Below are 18,090 nucleotides of genomic sequence, written 5' to 3'. Positions count from 1 at the left end.
TTTTAACCTTAAAAAAATGAAAATCTAACTAAAAAGATTCACTCTCTTTCTGTAATCCAACAATAATATGTATTTACAAAAAAAAAATTACCGAATCAATTTTATTTTCGAAATTTCAGTCAAAAAATAAAAAAGGGCATTTTCGGTATAAAAAAATACATTTTACTGTTTTTACCATTTTGGTAAAAAAAATTAATTTCGAAAATGGTAAATTTACTGTTTTCAGAATTAATTGCTATAGTGTACCGTTTTGGTAAACATTTGAAATGTTGTGCATGTTTTGGTAAATCTACCTATTCATAATACAATGATGTGATAATATCATTTTTCTTTGCACATAATTTTCTCATTTTGTTGAATATTTGAAATATTCTGTGTTTTCAAACTAATAACATGAATAAGATTTTCGAAGAAGTTGAAGATCATAAAATTTTAGATACAAGAATTAAGGATTTTCTATAAAGGGTTAATTAGGTGATATTGAAATATAATGAATTGAAGATGAGGTTGAATAAATTAAAATGATGAACCATAGAGATCAAAGAACTTCAGAAGAAAACTCGACTTATTAAATTAGAGATCGAAGTTGAGGGTATTTAGATCATTTTAATTAATGTATAAGAGAAGCACGTCATCAATTTGGAAACAGTCAGATTCCAAATGAGTCTAACTACCGAGTCAATCAGAAATTCAAAAGAACCGAGTCAAGTTGGCCGAGTTTGAAATTATGCTGTCATCTGCCCATCTGCCTCTCTCTCTCAGTACGAAACGTAACATTCGGACAACCGACTTTGAATGATAAAAGCATGCAAATTGAAAAAGCCACACTGTTTTTCCCCAAAACAATTGATAGCTTTTTGGTAGGTCTTTGAAGTTTGAACTGTTCTGTCATTCCAATTGCTATGACTTTGAATGCCCCTACTTCCTACTGAATGTTTCTACACTACCATTAATTTATATAAAACTTTGATGCTCATTCAATCGTTTCAGCTGAACCCCAATCAAGTACCACCTATAACTAATAAGGCGAAACAGGTCCAATTTGCAAATAATTAAAAGGATTTAGAAGAAATCCAACGGTCAAGATTCGTCTTAGAAATGTGTGACATCCTCAAAATTTTTTGCATGAGTCATTGACACACTGATGAATGCACACAATAAATCATACGTTATCTGTACGCGGTTGATGTAACAAGGGCATAGAACCACAGATCTATTTCCCGTGTATCCCGAAAAGAAAAAAAAAAGATTTGTGATTATGTGTCCTTGCCACATCAATTACGTACAAACCGCATATGATTTACTATGTGCATTCATCATGACTCTTTATACTATTGTAGATGGGAAATAAAAACATAAGTATGAATGTATGATTTGTGATGGGCATTGATTTTTAAACAATATGCTAAACTAACTTCCAACAACCATTGCAATGTTGTACATGGAATCATAGATGTTTTTTCTTGAGATATGAGTGTTGTCCAGAGTTTTTATACAAACGGTGTTATAGGATGTTAGTATGCATGACTCTTTCAACCATCACAAAACATTTAGAATCTCGATAAATTTCATAAAATAATTATTAAAAAATAGTCATTTTTTTCTTCGTTGCTCATTTACTTTTCAAATTTTCTTGTCTCTCTTATTCTAAGTCTACCCATGTGGTGTGCACTTTTTGTCAACCCCAAACCTAGAAAAAAAAAAAAAAGAGGACGGTTGTAACTTAGGTTCATTGCATCAAACATTACTATTTTTGTTATTTTGTTAATTCTCATATAGATCAAATACTTAAGACATCTGCATGAAATTGACAAATACCTCTCATTATCACAAAAATTCAAGAAATATTTCAAACTTAGACCTTAATAATTAATGCTACATATCATGAAGTACATGCGATGTTTAAAAGAGTCGTGTTTTTCTAACTCGAAAATTTTCACTCAATCTTTACACATCTGATGTGGCAAGGGCACAGAATCATACATCTTTTTCTTTAAGGTACACAAGAAAAATGATAAATGATTTTGTGCTCTTATCACGTCAATCGAGTATAAATTGAGTGAAAAGTTTGAGTCAGAAAATCCTTAGTGTTTTGAAAATTCCTCCAAACACTTACAATCTAAAGCGCGGATAAGAATAAATTAGAAATCTTACTAGTTCTTAAATGCTATATCCAATAGTTTGCATAGAAAGCTTTATTATATTAACTTACTACCAGTAGTACAATATCACTATTCCAAGTTCATGCAGATAAGAAGATCCACGTGTGGATACACGACAATAGGAATTCCATTGGGTCAAAGTTCAGGTAAAAGACAAGGGAGAGGCATAATAGTAATTTCACTACTGTCGGATATTAGATATAGTAATGGTGCTGCCGTATCAAAATGACTGGTGAGGACTGACAAGAGTCTAGAGTCTAGAGAGGACCTACACATTGTCTAGCTTCATCATCTTCATACGGAGGACCGTATAGCTGTACTGTCTAGTCACATTCTGTCTTGAAGAGCGTTTATTAGCGTCCTCTTTATGCTGTTGTCCTCCCTAGGTTCACGCTCATATGTACCTCGAGATTATAACCTTTAGCAAATCTCATAGATCTCTGAACCTATCCAACTGCCTAATCTAAGGGACGACAGTAATAAAATATTTTACTATGTTGTAGGGAGGACATTTTAATTTTCTTTCCAATATTTGTTGTAAAACTCTAACAGTGTGAGGGGATGTTCAAATGGATCAAATTTGATGACATATGGGTTAGACTTTGGTGTAGACCAATTTTACCCAATAAGTTATAGATTTGAATCAATAATCTTACAATATATGTTTTTTTTTATTTTTTATAATTAATTAATTAGTAGAGGAGTTGAAATTTGATAATAAAACAAATATCACCTTGAAATTTAAAAAAAAAAAGTTGGATCTGAACAAGTTAATCATAAATTCTGAGTGGATACAAAGTAGAAATTATTTGCGAAAGAACATAAATTTTAAGATTTTTTTTTTTTCTTAAAGTAAAATGTAACTTTTTTTTTTTTTACTATCTAAAAAATTTAGATTTTTATCTTTTTATTATTATTATTATTATTATTATAGACACTTCTCCTCTTGTTCTAGGATTCTTCCTTTGTGGGTCTTTTGTAGAGTATGAGCAAGGCTTGTGCAGCTACAACATGATTTGAAAAAGAAAATGATCGTGATTTGAAACTTGTTATTTTTATGACTCTACTTAATTGAGAGAGATCAAATGCTTGAAGTTGGAAGCAAATGACTAAACAAACTTTTAAACTTAAAAAAAAAAAAAAGAACTTTCTTTTTAAATATATCCAAACATCTTTAAAAGAATGACAATCGAGATTGTAAACTTGACGTGCATAAATAGAAAGCAGAAGGGCAAAGAGTTACTATTAGTGTTTTAAAAATCAAATCGAATCGATAGCTCTACAATTTGGTTTGACCAATTCGATCGTAATGAAATCAATTCAATTAGTGAGCCATCAATTTTTGTGAAAATTTATTTTTCAATCAAAATAAGTAAATATAATTATTATTGAGAAAAAAAATGCATTTTATATTTTCTGGATAGATGCAAATTGGTCCACCCAAACTAAATTAGGTACCAACCATGGTTCGACCAAATGAATAAATTATTGGTACAATCACCAATTCATTTTTTAAAGAATCGTGATAATCTGAAACCCCCTCCCTCCCTCCCTCTGACATGCTCTCCCGTCATAAAATAATAGATCATTTACCTCGAGATACACAAAAATATTTATAATTCTACGTATCCCAATGCAAATGATCTACAATTATGTGATGGGGCATAGGGGGATGTATGTCAAGGGGGGCAGAAGATTGTTATTCTTTTTAAAACATTGGTTATTTGTTCATCTCTCATATCCACTTAATGATTGTATTAAGGACATTTGACTCCGATCAACATCTACATCAATCTTACTATGCATCGAAGAAAATTACACTCGTAACAGAGTTTAAAATGAGATTTTAAGATCGAATAATTAATATTCTATTTTTATTGGATTGACTTTAGATTAATGGCGACGACCGACAATTTACGCCTAAAATGGTAGAAAGTGACACAAATTTGTTGGGTTATCTGTATTGAAAATAATATGATAGATCACATCAACATTATTATCATTCAATTAGCTTGACTTTTTTTATCCAACTGTTCTTATGGTGTAACTTTGATCCCATTTAATGGTGTGTGATCAATGAATAAAAAGTTACACGTGTTTATAGATTTTCAGTCCTTCAAAGTTAATTAAAATCACAGAATTCTGGGCCGTTGATTAATATATCATTATAAAGTCTCTGTGATGGTCAGAGGTACTTTTTTTACTGTACTTTGCAAAGAGTGATCTCAAAGTGTAAATAATTGCTTGTCTTTTAGGGAACATAATGAAGGAGTTAGAACAAACACCTATCTTACTTAACATTCTTGATGGACGGATAAGATTGCTCCACGTAAGCGACAGTACTGTATGGGTAAGACTTTGAGAAAGAGGAACCTTTAAATCCGAAAGTCCGTCTAGCCTTACTAAGTTAGTAAGGTGGGTACTTGGGACCACCTTTGGTATCAAAATAAAACATGATTCGAAGGTAGAATTGTACGATTTTTGAAAAAATATATATATTTTTCATCGTTAAATTTTAATTTTAAGTTTGGGAGTTAGGTGGAAGTTCGATACCCATCCATTTTGAAAATCTTGGATCAAGTTTAAAAGAAATTTTTATTTTTATTTATTTTATCAATTTAAATTTTTTGATGAAATTTAGAGAATTGTAGTGTTGGATTGACGATGTGATAATTCATTTGAGCAAATTGACTCTTAGTAAGGATAGTCTTTCACTAAAATGACATCTCCATGAATTTGATCTTCCATGGGTATCTTCTGTTTTATTGGAGGGTGCAAGTCATGTTCTTCTGTGAGTTGGATTGCAACCACACTTCCTTTTTGAAGTGTAAATGGATCGGATTATATCCAAAAGCCTATCCATTTGATAACTCCAAATTCAGATAAAGGATTTAGGTTTCGATAAAAAATTAATTTGAAAATTTATCAAATTGATTTTTGACCTAACCTTATCGATCCGTAAGTGTTTGAAACTTTAAATAGGACGATTGTCCTTCCTTTTATCTCAATCTTTATTTGTCGCGAAGACAACTTTCAATTTTATTTATTTTTCTCTTCTCATCATTGTCACAAATACTCCCAATTTTATTGCTTTTTCTCTTCTTATTATTTTTCAAGAACATCCCTTAATAATATATATTGTCTTTCCTCTTCTCTCATCAAATTTTTTTTTTTTTTATTAAAAGACAAAATATGTATGGAAATTTTTGAAAAGTGAATGTGGTGTAAAATACAAATGTTCGCATGAAATCTTGAACATTAACATTTTCTATTTATTATATTTTTAAATATATAATATATATTAAATTTTATATATAATTTTATCAAATTTAATCAGATTGAAAAATTAATTTTTTTCTTCTTTTTGGATTGGATCAAATCCAAGACAACAAATATTATATCAAATCAAGTTCGGGTCTAACAAAAATTTATTTCATTAGTACCAATCTGATCCGAACCGGATCCATTGAAAACCCTACTTCTTATTTTTGAATATTTTTCATCAGGAAATTACAATTACAAACATTGGACCCACAATCAAAAATAAATAAAAATGCCACGTGGTGTTCAATAGTGATGGAATGGGTTTGAAACCCCTACTCAGGGAGTACAGGATCAACACTCTTGGAAGTTGGAATGTACACATATCGAGATTGAAAGAGACCACATTCTATTTAGATGTAATTTATGTCACGAGTTCCGACAAACCATTCACCTCACCTTCCATTGGTTAATACCGTTCGGTCTCTTTTCCATCTTAAACAAGGGGTTGCGATATTACCACACCATCGTTCTATTATTTATACTCCAATTCTATTTTGAGATTAATCTTAACGATCCGTCACATATTCTCGAGATACATCTTTTATCCTAATCATTGGATTCCCGTATAAACAGTTGGGATTATATAAGTTCATATCTACCGATGCCAACCCATTTTATAATATAATAACTATACACCATCCTTTTATATTTAAGAGAAAATTTTCGAATAATTAATGATTTGTTTATTTATTTTGAAAGTGTTCTAAGTGTTGATTGAGCCACATAGTGTTGACAAATTATTCTCTAAGTGCCAACACCATGTGTAATTATATCGGGGGAAGCAGGGGCACTTGCCCCCACAAGAATTTTTGAAGTCTACGAAGATACATGAGTTATTGCGATAGATAACAACAATTGATAAGAAAATTCGTCGCTATTGCTACCACAAAAAAAAAAAAAAAAAAAACTCTAGTAGTTGCCCCCCCCCCCCCCCCCCAAAATTTCCTCTATTTGTTGCCCCTGCTACAAAAAAAAATGCTCTTGGTTGCCTCCACGAGAGCAAATCCTGGCTCTGCCCCTATTACTGCCCAATCACTACTTCATAGTCTTTTGGTTAGAGTTTCATGTCTTTTAATCATTTTTATATTTTACATTTTAAGATTGTTTTAGTAGTTTTTAGAGGTTATTGTAGCATTTGAACATACTCAAAGTTACTAAAACAAACTTAAAATGCAAAAAAATAAAATAATGATCGAATCTCTTTGCTATTTTAGTTGTATAGATGTTCATGAACTACCCCCAAAACATATGTAATAGTAAAACTAACATTGGGATAAAAGTTATAGCATATACAAGCTTAGGATTGGTACGAGTAAGAGATTGTTTTGATACCATAGCGATTACTATGACATAGTGTTTGGTGAAAATGACGTAAGACGTACATTAGTATAGTGATCGCTACCAGGGGCGGAGCTAATAAGGAGCCATTGGGGGCAATTGCCCTCACAGAACTTTAAGATATTCTGTATTTTCAACTAATTACGTGTCCCATTTGCCCCCACTCCCTCATGTCCCTCCTAATTTGCCCTTGGTAGCAATCACCACAAAACAATTGCTACACTATCAAAATGTAGCATTTGTTACAATTATTTCTTTTAAGAAGAGAATATTAAAAAATATTTCAAACATATCTTTTTCATTTTATTTATTTTTAATCAAAACTTTGATCCTTATTTGGTTCTATCAAGATCTAGATCTTTTGATGATTTTCTTTCATGATTTGAATGGTTTGGCGTTAGCATTGCCTTCTTTCATCACTTGTATGGCGGTGTTTGTTTGCGCTATTTTTCAGTGCTTATTGCTGAAAAAAATTAAATTTAGCACTTTTGTCAAAATAGCGCGTTTGTTTACTCGTGCTTATTGCTGAAAATAAGTGAAAAAAATTCAGCACTATTTTGATGCTGAAAAAAATTGCTGAAGCGGTAAGTACTTCGCTTTTTTCAACACGGACAAGTATGCCCTTATTCTTAAAAGGATATTACCTCTTATATCCCATGGATAAGTATATAAACACCCCACAAATTAATAAACCCACACCATAGCTAAATTATTTTATCTTATATGGGTTAAAAGTTTTGGAATGAGTTGATTTTTGGTGATGATGATCTCTACAATGAGGAGATCATCCTCACAAAAAATCAGCACATCTTGAAACTTCTAACCCTATCAAAACAAGTTCAAGAACCGTAAATTGTCCATTTTTTTTTTTTGAAAACTATTTTTAATGAGTTAGAAGTTTCAAAATAGATTGATTTTTGGTGAGGATGATCTCTAGACCATATAGATTATCCTCACAAAAAATTTGCTCATTCCAAAAACTTTAACCCATATAAAACAAAATAAAAAATGGCTATAGTGTGGGTTGCCCTTATTAATTCATAGGGTGCTTTTATAATTACATATCCTTCATTTCCATTGAAAATTATTCATCCAAAATTAAGTTCTTTTAAAGTTGATTTCAAATTTTGGTGACTTGTATGACATTATTATTTTTAATTTGAAATTTGTGGGTTTTTATAAATAGAAATTATTATTTATAAATTGAAGATTTGAGTATTATTTATTATTTAAAAATAAATTATATTTTAATTTTATAAGAAATAATATATTTTATTGTGTTTGATAATAAATAAGCATTTGAAAGATGTAAACAATGTATAATATGATTGTAAGGGTAACAAAGACAATTTATCAATTTCAGTAATGTGTAACAAATATGATTCAGCATCTAAACAAACAACTTTTTCAGCACTTAAATTCAGCGCTTATAAGTTTCAGCGCTTAATGCTATTCAGCACTTATTTTTTTCAGTTTAACAAACACCACCTATGTCTCATCCTAGTAGCAATAAGGCATCGTAGAGGCGTACCTAACAACATAAAACAAGCATTATGGCCTCTTTGTTGTCAAACTTACAGGATAAAGACATCCAACCACATTTTTAAAATATTAATCAAAAGAGTCAAATAGTCATTTTGGTATTTGTTTGTTTTTACCAAAACAAACATCTATGAATTTAAAATTCATAAAAATGATTAATTTTTTTTCTGTTAAAATTGACACTCATTTATATGAATTTATCTTCATACCCTTATTTTCAACCTGAAATAAATCCTAGATCCTTAGACTGTTAAGGGATTAGCTTTTTGCCCAATTAGACCCGTCAAGGACCGAACTCAAGTCATATGGGCCCATTTAAGAATTTTTTGGGCCAGGCCCATTGGGAAGCCAGTCCGATAACTTTTTTACAACATTATAGTTATATTTAATTATTTATAACGTACATAAAGAAATTTGTGGGCCGGGTGGGATTGCAAATTTTATTTAACGGGCCAGGTTGGATTAGGATTTTGAGGCCCAGCGTCACCCATTGACAGCCGTAGTAAACCCTTAATATAGTTCTGGTTTTTTCATTATTTTGTAAAATAACTCGATTGAGTATCTGATTTGATATCAAAACGGATATATTATTCTTGAATCGAGATAATCTAACTACCCCAAGTGGCACACTCAATCGACTCTCCTGACGTGACAAGTTCAGGAGCCTCAGATTTGTATGCCTCGGGATACACAAGTGCACTTCCCCATAAAAGTATATCCAAGGGAATCTTGTATCTCGAAGTGTACAGATCTACGGCTCCCGAACTTGTTACGTCAGGGGAGTTGATTGAGTGTGCCGCTTGGGGTAGTCCGATTATCACGACTTATTCTTCTTTTATAAGTATATATTAAAAAAGAAGGATGGGCCTATGGGGCACTGGGCCAGTAATTTCTCATACATGCCGTTTCGATACATCAAAATTTACATATGGGTCAGGTTCAAGAACCATAGACAAAACTAAATATTGTGCTGAACATTTTTCAATATATGGGTTAGAAGTTTCAGATCAATATATGTGTTAAGTTTCAGAATAGGCTGAATTTTTGTAAAGATGATCTTTATGGTGAAAAGATCATCTTCACAAAAAATTAACCCATTCCGAAACTTCTAACCCACATATTGAAAAATGTTTGGTTTAATATATGTCCCTTAAACGTTCTCCTATATATGTAAACATGAACAATGTTTAGCAACCATATTGGTTGCCAAAGTCTTGTCCCATTTTACTAAAAAGTTTCATAAACATTGATGTGAAGATGATCTCTATGGTCAGGAGATCATCCTCCCAAAAAATCAGCCCATTCCAAAACTTCTAACCCACATATTGAAAAATGTTTGGTATAATATATGGTCTGTGAATGTTCTCCTATATACGTATACATGGACAATGTTTAACAACCAAATTGGTTGTCAAAGTGTTGTCCCATTTGACTAAAAAGTTTCATAATAGTTTATGTGAAGATGATCTCTATGGTTAGAATATCATCCTCCCAAAAAATCAGTCTATTTCAAAAATTCCAATCCAATAAAAAGTGATTTACAAATTAACAATAACAAATTACGGTCTATGAGTTTTTGTAAGGAGATCAAAGTGGATGTATAAAAGAGTCGTGCTAGAGTGGCCTCAGCTAGAGACACCTTGATGCAGTGGCGCACACATGTCCGTAAATGTATTTTACTCGTATTTCAGAGAAAACGCATTTACGGGTGCATGCGCCTTGTGTCGCACACTGAGGTCACTCCAGCATTAATATATCTAAATTAAAAGAAAAAGAAAAGAAAAAAACCTCTAGTATAAACTGTTCAAATCAAATTTGAAAGCTCAACCACACACATGAAGAGATCTTATGCAGTATTCTTGTTCTAAAACCGTTGGGAGTAAGGAAGCAGCAACATCCACGGGCACTTTTTCTCTTGTAAGGTGTCTTTCTTTCTTTATTTCTAAATCTAGGGTTAGGGTTTGCGAGAAGAGCATTGTTTAGTAGGAGAAAACCCTCGAAGCTTTCTCAAATCATAATCCACCCCACGCAATTTTCTTACAAACATGCTTCAATCTCATAATCCATCAGTTTCCTCTTCTAACCCTTCACCTCACTTTCAAATCCATGGATTCAAACACCCAAAACAACCCTAATTTCAAATTCTCGAGTTTCAAATTCGGGTTTTTTTTTCACAAAAACCATTAAATTCTCCACATTAACAATTTTAGGGTATGAATTTGGCGGATTAAACCACAATTCTCAATTTTTACAACCCTTTTTTTTTTTTTTTTGCTTATAAATCCAGACAAGGTATCAGTCTAAAACAACTTATAAATGAAATTTAGAAATTAAATTACTTATATTATTCTCCAAAATCAAGAGATTGGATTTTTTTAGGATGTTCTGCTTCACAACCTCAGTTAACCCAAAATCTGTGCCTCCATTCAAATCTGTGTTATATTTTTTGTGTCGATTATATAATGCAAAATATGGGGAATTTTTTTTGTGATAATTAGTTACCTCCACATTTTGTAGTGTCAAGAACACCAATAAAGTCGCGAAGGAATTTTAAAGCACACTGCTTTGGGGCTGTTTTCATATAGTGTGGATGAAGATCCTTAGATCTAGAGATGTTTGCACCATGAAACAAACAAGAACCATCAAGAAACCAAGAAATTTTAGCTTAAGATTAATGTGGTTCAGCTATGGCTACATCCATAGATAAGAGTTGAGAAAATTTCACTATGTACGAGAATGATTACATCCCTTACTTATATAACCTTAGTTTTTCCCATACGAAACCAACTCTCCCTTTTGGTTACCTAATCCATAACCAACTCCCTTTCTTTCCAAAATATCAAATTTTCCGCCATAGCGGATAATTACAGAATTGGCTAAAAAAATAACCCCAACATTTGGGTGCGGAAACCCCACCTTCGGGTAGGAGGTGTGCTGCCACCCAACTATCTTAGCAAGGAGGTGCACCCATGCTGAGATGATTGATTTTTTTTTATTTTTTTATTTTTATTGTGCTTACTGCTTAAGAGTTGGGACATAGACTAATGACCATGGTATTAAATTTCGACATATTTCAGAAATATACCGAAATATTTCCATTTCCACAAGTTCCATCATGAATATAACCAACAAAAAAAAATTTGTATATATTTCGGTGGAAATCACTATTCATTTCGTGAAATATTTTGATGGATAGTGAATTTCGGCCGAAATTATCATTTTTTTATGTATAAATATGCAATATTTCGGTGGAAATATTTTGATGAATAGTAAATTTCGACCGAAATATTTTCTTAAAAAAAAAAAAAACTCATAATTGCTTTTTAGGAAGAACTTGTAAATTACACATAGTATTTACTAATAAAAATTGCATAGAACATTCATCCATTAGTATAATTATGATTACTTAGTCATATATATCATCTTATTTTAATGTGTTCTTAGCATATTAGTACATTTATATAAGCATGCATACAAGCAACCATGTTTCAATTAGTTGGATACATTAGCAACTTAATCATACTTATTAAAAAAAATAAAAGAAATATAATTACACGTGAATGCAATTCTTAATAGTTCTTCATTTTGATGTCATACATATTAAGTTGTATGTAGTTAATGCAACATTATTATTTTTTATTTCCATTGTCGGCCTCTCAATACATCTGTGTATTGTAGCTAAATGTTGTTGATATTCAATTTCTCACTCTATATGGTAGTTTATTGTAATTTGATGACTTAATGGGTGTGTTTTAATGCCTATTTTATCGTTTCCTACAGGGTTAATGAAAATTTCATTAATATTTCTGTCATTTCCATCATTTCCAAAAATTGTATTCATTTCCACATTCATCGAAATATTTCCATTTCCAGACTAACCGAAATCGAAATTTAATACCTTGCTAATGATTTATTATATGAAATGTTTCATGTTTTTTTTTTTTTTTTCCATTAAAATGTTTGTTACTTCCAAGCAAGTTTATAGGATATTGGCAACCCTTAGAACCAGGATTTTTTTTTTGCAGTGGGGGCAAAGATAGTTAATGGTACATTGAAGAGCTTGAAGATGATTTTGGGGAAAAATTCAGAGATTTTTGTTAGAAGTTAAAGAAAAGGATATTTAGGTCATTTCCAATTAGTCTATGAGAGAAGGCCCAGTCAAGAGGCAATTTCATCTTCAAAAATTAGAGGGAGGCGAGGGGGGCAAATGGGGAGGGAGATTGGGGGGAACGGGGAGAGCAAATAAGGGTATGTAATTAGTTGAAAATAAGGTGTATCTCAAAGTTTGTGGGGCAAGTGCCCCCCACTGCTTCCTTCGAGCTCCGCTCCTGCATCAAACCAAACCGACGTTAGTTCGGTTTGGTTTCTGGGCAATTCGGTCCAGTTCTGGTTCTTGTTTAGTGGAACCGACCTAGGTCGGTTCGGTTCGGTTTCAATTTGGCCCCAAACTGAACCAAGTTGAACCCTTAATGTACAATCCCTTTTCCCAACAGAATACAAGGCATACACATAACATATTGTTTTATCTTTCATCTAGAAATACCACTTATATACTCTGTTTGAAAGTTCAATTAGCCATGTCCATGTTACATTCTTTACCATGCTATAACCTGGTCAAATATTTGCATGTTTTATCTTCATGTTTATTTCTTTGTGAGGAACCTTTATTTCCATTTAGTAATTGATCTTTAATCCTGTTATTATATAGCATGTTCATTCTCATGTCGAGCTTATCAAGAAGGATCACCATTTGAAGAACTTTGCTTTTATAAATGGAAAGAACTTGCGGTGAGCCAGATTCGGGAACCATATTGGCGAGCATTTACGAGATACCTGGAGAGCCCGCTATTGTCATTAATGGGGTGCCAAATGTGGCTCCAAGCGACTCTTCTCTCCCTCATTTCGACAATCCAAGTGATATTGAACCAAAAAGACATCCTGGTTTTGGTAAGTGGTTGGAAGGCAGAGAAGTTCGGAAGTTGTTTGGGGAGCAGTATTATTCTGGCACAGTGGTGAAGTTTGATGGGGAATTGGGTTGGTATCGGGTGGTGTATGAAGATGGTGACTCTGAAGATCTTGAGTGGCATGAGTTGGAGGAGATTCTTCTGCCATTGGACATTACTGCTCCACTGAAGACACTGGCTTTGAAGATCCTCAAGAAAAGTGAGAGATCCCCACATAGGACGGCAAGAACTAAGTTAATAAAACGCCCTGGTCTCGGGACTAAAAGGAAGTCAATGGAGGGAATCCAAGGAGCTTCAATGAGTGAGTTTAAAAGCTGAAGGCAGACAAACACAGATTTGAAGAATCCAGGCAATACAAACATGAAGGAAAATAACTTCTGAAACAACAACAGCACAACTGAAACTAAAAGCTTTATCCCCAAAAACAGACATTTGCATGTGAAACTGAAACTCAGTCACAAGAGACATTTGTGTGTAATTTTTTGTTTCTTTGTATCTACTTGTGTACAATTTTTCTAAGGGGGTTTATCTAGAGATCTCTCATTCTGTGCAGGGTGGCATATGGCATATTTGATTGCATGGTTACGTAGGTCATACAATTCCAAATTCCAAATACATGTGTTTCATGCAAATCTTGAACTGATTCGGTGATCATCTCACCCAGCCATCAAGGGTCCTATAATTGGGTCGATCCACATTTCATTTCTCTGACTCTCTCTCTCTTCTGCAACTCGATTTCTTCTTTCCATGTCGGCCTTGAACCGCCTGGTAAGAGAAAGAGGATTTTCGTTGTCTTGCATGTCTATTACTCTAATGAGAAGATTATCTTCAGCTGTAATTTCCGAAAGTACCCTTCAACTTCGTTCAGATATTAAGGACAGAAACGTCCAATGGGTTTTCTTGGGTTGCCCTGGCGTAGGCAAAGGAACCTACGCCAGCCGTCTCTCTAATCTCCTTGGTGTCCCTCACATCTCTTCTGGTGATATCGTTCGAGAGGATCTCTCCTCCTCTAGTCCCCTCTCTCAACAGGTTTGCTAGGATTCAATTATCACTTTTTTGTTAAATTTCGTATATTTTTTTTTAATTATTTGGGATTTATTGCATTAACAATGAGATCTGACCGCATAGATCGAACGGCACAATCAGATTCTGGACATCGAAATTTGTGTGTATGTGTTCTAACGATCTGTGCTAAAAATGAAGAATTTAAAATTTTGTTTTAATTCGTGCGAAATATCCTCTGCTTTCACTGTCTCCATCCATGTTTTTTTTTAGACCTGCTATTGCCACACCAATTCATGCGTAAACATGGTTTTAAATCTCGTTCGAGATGTCTCGGTATCGGACTAGATTTAATACCAGAGTTCTTTTTTTCTCATTGTTGAACGAGACTCAAACGTATCGGAAAACTCTTCCGAGGCAACTTGGTCTCGCTCATGGACGAGACGAGACGAGACATCAAAACGAGTTTTAAATTAAAGAGTAGTATATTATATCTAAAATGCGTATCTTAAATCATAAAATTAGAAATAAACACATTCTAGAAAATGTAGGAGTAGATTGAATAAGTCACAAACTATGAGAAAGTCAATTGAAATAAGTTAAAAGGAATATGCAAATTAATGTTTAATGAAATAATGCTGCCCTTTATGAAACATTTACTGGAAAAAAAAGGTTACAAGGATACCTGGTTATCAAAAATATATCCTTGTGAAAAAATGGGTCCATGCTTAAGAGTGTGTGAACGTTTAGATGGGTGCATTTTTATCTTATAAAAAAAAGATAAAATAAGTGGGTAAAATACTAAAATAGCACGTGAACATTAACAACATTTATTAAGGCCAATAATACGGTTAATAATTTATTTTTTTTGTTAGGCTATATCATACATTTATTGGATTAGCATAAAGATTGTGGTTCTTGATACCCTTGAATTTCCTGTCGCGAAATCGAGGAACAACAATTTTTCCCTTTCCTTAGCAATAAGTGGCAATCTATAACAAGAAATGCATCCCTTTGAAGGATATTGGATAAAATAATGATTTTCTGACACCCCCCTTTGACATACGTTTCTTGCCGTGGCATGTGCAAGAATCATAGATTTTTCCTCGGGATATAAAACTGTAATATTTATGAAGATGTGCAGTTGTGTATCCCGAGGAAACTATGGTTCTAGCACATGCCACGTCAGGGATTATATGTCAGAGGGAGCCTAGGAAAATGAGGACTATATTGGATATTCAAAGAATGGAGTATATATAAACACTATGGAATAAACAAGTGAAATTTCAGCATTTACCACACATGCCTGGGGGCTTGAGATCCACCATTCAATGGTCGCATTTAGGTCAGATCTTAGATCAAGAATCAACTTGTCTGGATGATTGCAACTATCCTATGTACAGGCTTTTTTAAACCTCTCCATTCACCACTCTTTTTCTTTTCCCTTCCAATTTTCATCTCATGAATGTAGTAGATAAGAATATAATAATCTCAATTGGGTTGATTTTTTTTTTGGATGGGTAAGCTGGACTTCAACCCACGACCTCAAAGTGGCTTTGCAATGTGTCAAACCAACTGAACTATGGGTCTAAGCCTAATTGTGTTTATTTTTAACCTAAAACAGTTCTTTAGTGTGACCGACTCGTGCCATATATTTTGATACCCCTTTCATGGACAAAAATCATTGTATGAGAGACTAAACTACATAGTTAGTTCTCTACCCTACAAAAGTCGAGATTTTATGAAGGATTGAGTGCTTCATTCTGTCTAATGAGTGGATTACAAAATTTTAAGATTCAAAAACTGGGCAAGCAACGTAAGAAAGTATGAAACTGGTGCTTTGAGCCTTTGACCAACCTACTGTGCTTCCATTTAATGTTATTTTCTTTCATGCTTTGTTTATTTTCTTTATTGTCTTTTGCGGCTTGCGGAGATTGTAAACCAAGGGAAACTGTTGTCGGATGATATTATTTTTCGTTTGTTGTCTAAGCAACTTGAAGCTGGGGAAGCTAATGGTGAATAGGGATTTATTCTTTGATGGTTTCCCTCGGACAATAACACAAGCGGTGAGCACCTTTTGCGACAAAGGGTAGGCATGTTAAAATTTAAGTTTGGCTTAATCTATCGATCTTGAAGGAATATATCAAATAAAGTTATTGAAATGATCCATGCTAAACATGTCTTATTGCCTGACATGTAACATATGCAACGTGGTTAGAGTTCACCATTTGATTCGTCCCACTAGAAGAACTCTCAGGCCAAAAATCTAATGATCTTAAATACCAGATACATTGTCATTGAGTGCCTGATTTTCTAACATAATCTGACAGAATAACTCAAAAACTCACTGATGCGGCATGTGCAAGAATTGTAGATTTTTCCCTCAGGATACACAATTGCACATGTTTATGATAAGGGAGAGGGGGGTATATACATATTGATTTGATGTTTCCTCTAATCTGGTCTGATCGAGGCCTGGAAATCTTGTTCTCTATTCCATTAGAGGGACTGCTATAATGTCATAATTTTAGTCTTGGCATCCTAACCCCGTAGCTTTGTATTATTGTGTTCTATTGTTATTCGGCAGACCTCTTATGCTGCATTTTGTTTGTTCTTTCTTTTTAAGGAAATATTGGAGGATGTTACAAATATCGACTTGGTGATAAATTTAAAGCTCCGGGAAGATATAATACTTGAGAAATGCCTTGGAAGAAGAATTTGTAGCCAATGTGGAGGGAATTTCAATGTTGCTTCTATTAACATCAAGGATGAGAATGGGGGACCAGGAATATACATGGCTCCACTTCCTCCCCCTCCAAATTGTGAGTTGAAGCTCATTACTCGATCAGATGATACAGATGCAATAGTAAAAGAACGTCTCCGAATATACAATGAAATGGTAATGCTCCATCATCTCAAGCAGTTTTAATCATATCTTCGTTAGTTTTGTTAGTTTAAGTTCCAAGTATTTTTGTTTTGTTCCAACAGAGCCAACCAGTTGAGGAGTTCTACTGCAGCAGAGGCAAGTTATTGGAGTTTGATTTGCCAGGAGGAATCCCAGAATCGTGGCCGAAGCTGCTACAAGCTCTGAATCTCGACGACCATTATGACAAGCAGTCTGCAGTGGCATGAGTTGTTATAAGATTGTACCGAATTTTTACGGTGGATTTGTCATTCTTTGTAAGTTTGAGATTTACGTCAATAGAAAATTCGACAAAAGAAAATGAAAAATTACTTTTTTCAGAAATGAAGGCCTTAAATCTGGCTACCGGCTTAGTGAGGGAAGCCATTGAGTCGGAATTTTGGAGATGAGGTGTATTATTTGGATTATAGCAGTCTAAATTCTATTATTATTTCAAGTGTTTTACAATGATTTAACCTGAGAAGGAATTTCTGTGATGGCTTCTTCTGTTCTATTAACCAATTAAGCTGTCAGTTTTTTAAGGGTTGCCATTAGGATCACCGTCACTAAACCGTCGACGAATCTTTTTTTTAATTGGAAAAATTCTATGGATAAGGGATCGGATTAAGTCTATAAATTTATCGGTGATTTATCTCCCCTAAATCAACCCCCCACGACCTCAAGGTTCCATCTTTCCTAAACCTTCAAATATGAACAAGAAGATAGGGCTTTAGGGAGGTTAAAAACATCATTTTTATGGTCTTCGAAAATTTTCCATTTTATTTTTTGAAACATTTCCCTGGATTTATCCAAATTAAATCAAATTGACCTTCGGCTTAACATAATTGGAGAATCC

At 33.4% G+C, this 18,090-nt stretch overlaps 1 pseudogene across 1 annotated transcript; it reads left to right on the top strand.

Annotated features, from left to right (window-relative positions):
- Positions 1 to 10,112: 10,112 nt before the first annotated feature.
- On the top strand, positions 10,113 to 17,659 carry LOC147395400 (adenylate kinase 1, chloroplastic-like; annotated as a pseudogene). The gene is made up of 5 exons (XR_015180445.1): positions 10,113 to 10,288; positions 13,075 to 14,358; positions 16,256 to 16,398; positions 16,959 to 17,231; positions 17,321 to 17,659. The product of XR_015180445.1 is annotated as an adenylate kinase 1, chloroplastic-like (transcript).
- Positions 17,660 to 18,090: the final 431 nt, after the last annotated feature.

Source organism: Akebia trifoliata, chromosome 8 (assembly GCF_017979445.1).
Source record: "Akebia trifoliata isolate Shusen 1 chromosome 8, ASM1797944v1, whole genome shotgun sequence".
NCBI lineage: Eukaryota > Viridiplantae > Streptophyta > Magnoliopsida > Ranunculales > Lardizabalaceae > Akebia > Akebia trifoliata.
Note: the sequence above shows the minus strand (reverse complement) of the source record. Positions and strands in the feature narration are given on the sequence as shown.